This window comes from Schistocerca piceifrons, chromosome X (assembly GCF_021461385.2).
Source record: "Schistocerca piceifrons isolate TAMUIC-IGC-003096 chromosome X, iqSchPice1.1, whole genome shotgun sequence".
Classification (NCBI taxonomy): Eukaryota; Metazoa; Arthropoda; class Insecta; order Orthoptera; family Acrididae; genus Schistocerca; species Schistocerca piceifrons.
In genome coordinates this window covers 799635427-799640079 of record NC_060149.1, presented here as the reverse complement: position 1 = coordinate 799640079, position 4653 = coordinate 799635427, and the positions used below count along the sequence as shown (strand labels likewise).

Here is a 4653-nt window from a genome sequence, read left to right as displayed (position 1 = left end):
GAAAAATATCATCTGATCTGCATACGTAACTTCTAGTCTAATTATCACAAACGAAAACTGCAACAGAGAACAACAGAAAACACCTTCAAACGAAAAATTACCTCTCCAGATCATGTTTTTCTTTCTTAATTTTTGTGACAGCATTTTTATACTTCATCTGGAAAAAAACATAAGTTTCAATTAACACACGACAAATTAATAAACTAAAATACAAGCACAAGCGGCGAGAATTTATTAGAGCGTATCTGAGACGGACAGTAATGCTGTGTTCATTGTCTGCAGGAAGGTAGTGAGTTGTATTATTGTAAGAGACGTTTTTCCCTTAAGTAAGACTAAATCGTGAGCAACAGTGAACCGAGGCAGCGAGTAAGCTTCCCTTCGCTTCGAAGCCTTTCCTTGTTCTGCCTCATGAGGGGTTTACCATCTGCGCTTTGTACTGAAACATGATTTACGACTGCGTTAATAGGCTTTCAGTGGGCGTCATTCACTGCCGTGTGCGCGGAGCTCCAGGCATGAAAGACGTCAGTCCCACCCCTCTGAGGCAATGGAAGGGGCCGGTCAATATTCTCTGCACTTTATAATAGCCCCATGAAAGACATTAGCGTAGCAGTTTTTAGTAATAACACCTTATCAGTGAAACTTGCCCCGAAATTGGATGAAAATAACGCAGGTTAGCAGGAAGGTGAAGAAAATTGTGGACTAAGTGGCTTGCTTCAGCTCTTTGTGTAATAAAAGTGATTGATGCAGCCATTAATGAATGAATTTGATTCTGTGGCAAGTGATTTTGAGGGTGAAATATTCCCAAGGAGGATGATTCACAAACAAACAATTGCTTAAAACATACGTGAAGCCTTCACATAATATCGCCATGGCCAGCCGGAGTGGCCGTGCGGTTCTAGGCGCTGCAGTCTGGAGCCGAGCGACCGCTAAGGTCGCAGGTTCGAATCTTGCCTCGGGCATGGATGTGTGTGATGTTCTTAGGTTAGTTAGGTTTAATTAGTTCTAAGTTCTAGGCGACTGATGACCTCAGAAGTTAAGTCGCATAGTGCTCAGAGCCATTTGAACCAATATCGCCATGGAAATCTCTTCAACGGTAAAACCTACATATTCAGATGTATCTTGGTTCAGGTTGCGATACCACGACTTCTTTCCACTTATGCTGTATGTTCCTAATTATGAATGACCTCCGCCTGACCGAGAGGCATCGGACAGAAATGACTGCAAGCATATGTAGTAGTTACCTGAAATGCTGTTCTGTAATATGTATCCCACACTAGTACAGTGTATTCAGACTCATACACTTACGAAATTTGAATTGAAAAACGTTGGGAATGGGTAAGAAACAAGTCACAACTGATATTGTATCCCTCATACCGTTGATGACATGGCTGAGGGTGGGGAGGAATAACGTAGGAAGGTAGAGTCACTGTTTTTTATAACACTGCCTACTTCTCGACACAGTCAAACATATTCCAGTGTATACCTCATGTACCACCAAATAGAAGTTATGCAAAAGGAAACACAGTAAGATAATGTATGACAATAATCTACACTGCAGGGAAGGTACTATCTGCAATTTGGTGGCTGCTTATAAGTCTAACGGAATAAATAACATTTAGAATCATTAATAGTTGTATTTAACTTCAGCACTTTCCTGATAGCTGCTGTAGTAAATAGAAGTTAAATAAAATGACTCACTGAAATGTAAGCTTTAAGTACTAAATGATTCGACTTCAGCACACACAACTAACAAGGATTCCTTGATTGTATGTGCTTCAGCACAGTGAATACTCAGATTATTTGCCCAATATTATGCGAATAGTTACCTGTAATAGTAGGAAATGTATCACTCAGTTGCACATAATATGTGCAGTTACCTGATTCGGAATATTGCAGTTTATCTCATACCAACACTGGCATGTATAGTTGTCAAATATAAACACATCTTAGAACATAGAACAGACAAAGGAGTAGGATTCAGTCACTGGTTGAAGAATAAGAACACGTAACGGCAGTTGCACATATTACGTAAATGAGTGTTGGTGTCAGTATCACACATGTGAAAGTGAGTTTGGCTTTTCAGGTCAAAAGTACTCAGCTGCGGGTGGTGACGCCCCATGAACACTTCCACTGTTCAACATTACACTTGTTATAAAAATACTCAAGTCCAGTTACCTCGTTACCTTGCAGTCTCACGCCTCTACAGTCATTGCTACTTACATCACCCGCCTGCTGCAGCAACTTCAACACATATTACTGCACAGTGGTTGTGAATCCAGGCAAGCCATTGCTTTCCTTATGCTGTAAACCATTAACAACGCCCAGCCAAAAAGTGGTGTCTATTTCAACATGGAGCAAGATGGCTAGTAAACAACTGTAAGACAACTTCACCACCATCATTCATTGCGATGGTGTAATTCTGCAACACGTTTGGTGGTAGCAAAGTATCGTTTTCACACTGCTGTATACCAAGGCTTCCCCCACAAAATATTTCTCTGCTTGCTTGCCACGAAGTATCACAAAGAACTTCTTCTAAAATAGGAAAGCCAACGAAATGCTTCTTGCCTTTGGTGGTTCTCCTAATTGTTTACATCTTTGGTCTGCATACTGTCTGTACTGTCCTATCAGCGCTGCTTTCTCCCAAAAATACCCCTAGTTGTCTTTGGAATAATATTTGTTTGTTTCCACTACACACACTATTATCTAAATACTAAATCATCTCACAGTTACTAATTACAGTTTTAAGCATAATCGTCATTTTGAAACAACGTTCATTTCACTGTTCACCTACAGAACTGAGACTGGCAGATAATCAGTTACAGCAGTCGCCTGCAGACGGCACCACCTCACAACAGCTGATGCCTCAGATACATCCTAGCTCTGTCAGTGAACGTGGCTGTCCCTAGACGGTTTTAGCTTCCTTAATTGTGACATTCACACACGGAATTTGTCTTGTGACAAAAAAATGTTCAAATGTGTGTGAAATCTTATGGGACTTAACTGCTAAGGTCATCAGTCCCTACGCGTACACACTACTTAACCTAAATTATCCTAGGACAAACACACACATCCATGACCGAGGGAGGACTCGAACCTCCGCCGGGGTGAGCCGCACAGTCCATGACTGCAGCGCGTAAGATCGCTCGGCTAATCCCGCGCGGCTGTCTTGTGACAAAATAAATTGCTGATCATGTATGTTCAAAATGGATAATAAACTTTAGATATTATTAAGATATAAATATGTGTCTAGCTGCAAGATTTCTGTTAGATGAACGTAGTTATAAGTGATTACTCCATATTACTCTAGGCTACTGACGAAACAGTCTATTTAAAGGAAATGATGCTGATTGTTTTCGTCATTCATGACAGAACAATGGCAAAATTTCCTCAATTATTTACTTGCTGCCATCTGAAGAGTGGCCAACGGCTTTGCCGCAATGGTAACACCGGTTCCCGTCAGATCACCGAAGTTAAGCGCTATCGGGCTGGGCTAGCACTTGGATGGGTGACCATCCGGTCTGCCGAGCGCTGTTGGCAAGCCGGGTGCACTCAGCCCTTGTGAGACAAGCTGAGGCGTTACTTGATTGAGAAGTAGCGGCTCTGGTCTCGGAAACTGACATACGGCCAGGAGAGCGATGTACTGACCACATGCCCCTCCATATCCGCATCCACTGACGTCTATGGGCTGAGGATGACACGGCGGCCGGTCGGTACCTTTGGGCCTTCATGGCTTGTGCGGTAGGTGTTCAGTTTAGTTCATTTTAGCCATCTGAACAGTTGATAGTAACAGATACCAAAACTGGCGATTCTGTATCAATGCCAAAAGCACATACATGTTGAAGTATCAGGCAGCAAAAACTTCAGAGCGTACATGTTAGGCCGCTGTACGTTGCCTCGTGACGATGGGACACTGTTTACTCCATACGTTGCGTGCGCATCCTCAGCAGAGTAGCCCTACTCTTTGGAATTCTTTATAGCATTTTGCGCAGTTTTTCGACATACGCTCTAAGGCAAAAAAGACGCACCACAAAGAAATTCTCCGAACTGGACTGAAATCAATAGGTATGTACAGGTACAGAATAACAAATGATCACAGTTTAAAAAAAAATCGAGAGAAAGAACTTCACATATTGAGCAAGTAAATAACGCGTTGGTCCCCACTTACCATTGATTGGATTTGTTGGATGCCCTCCTGAGGGATATCGTGCCAAATTATGTTAAAATGATGCGTTAGATCGTCAAAGTCCCGAGCTGTTTGGAGCGCCCAGCCTATAATGCTCCAAACGTTCTCAGTTGGGGAGAGGTCCGGCGACCTTGCTGCCCAAAGTATGGTTTGGTAATCAAGAAGACAAGCAGTAGAAACTCTCGCAGTGTGCGGGCGGCATTATCTTGCTGAAATGTAGGCCAACGATAGCTTGCCACGAAGTGCAACATAACGAGCCGTAGAATACCGTCGACGTACCACTGTGCTATAAGGGTGACGAAGGCCAAAGGGGAACTGCTACAGCAAGAAACAGCACCCCAGCCTATCACTCCTGGCTGTCGAGCAGTATGCTGGCCGACATTCACGTTGGTTCAAAAGTGGTTCAAATGGCTCTCAGCACTATGGGACTTAACATCTGAGGTCATCAGTCTCCTAGACTTAGAACTACT

At 42.9% G+C, this 4653-nt stretch overlaps 1 pseudogene; it reads left to right on the top strand.

The window, feature by feature from the left end:
* Nucleotides 1-3419: 3419 nt before the first annotated feature.
* Nucleotides 3420-3537, top strand: LOC124723749 (annotated as a pseudogene).
* The last annotated feature ends 1116 nt before the right edge of the window (nucleotides 3538-4653 follow it).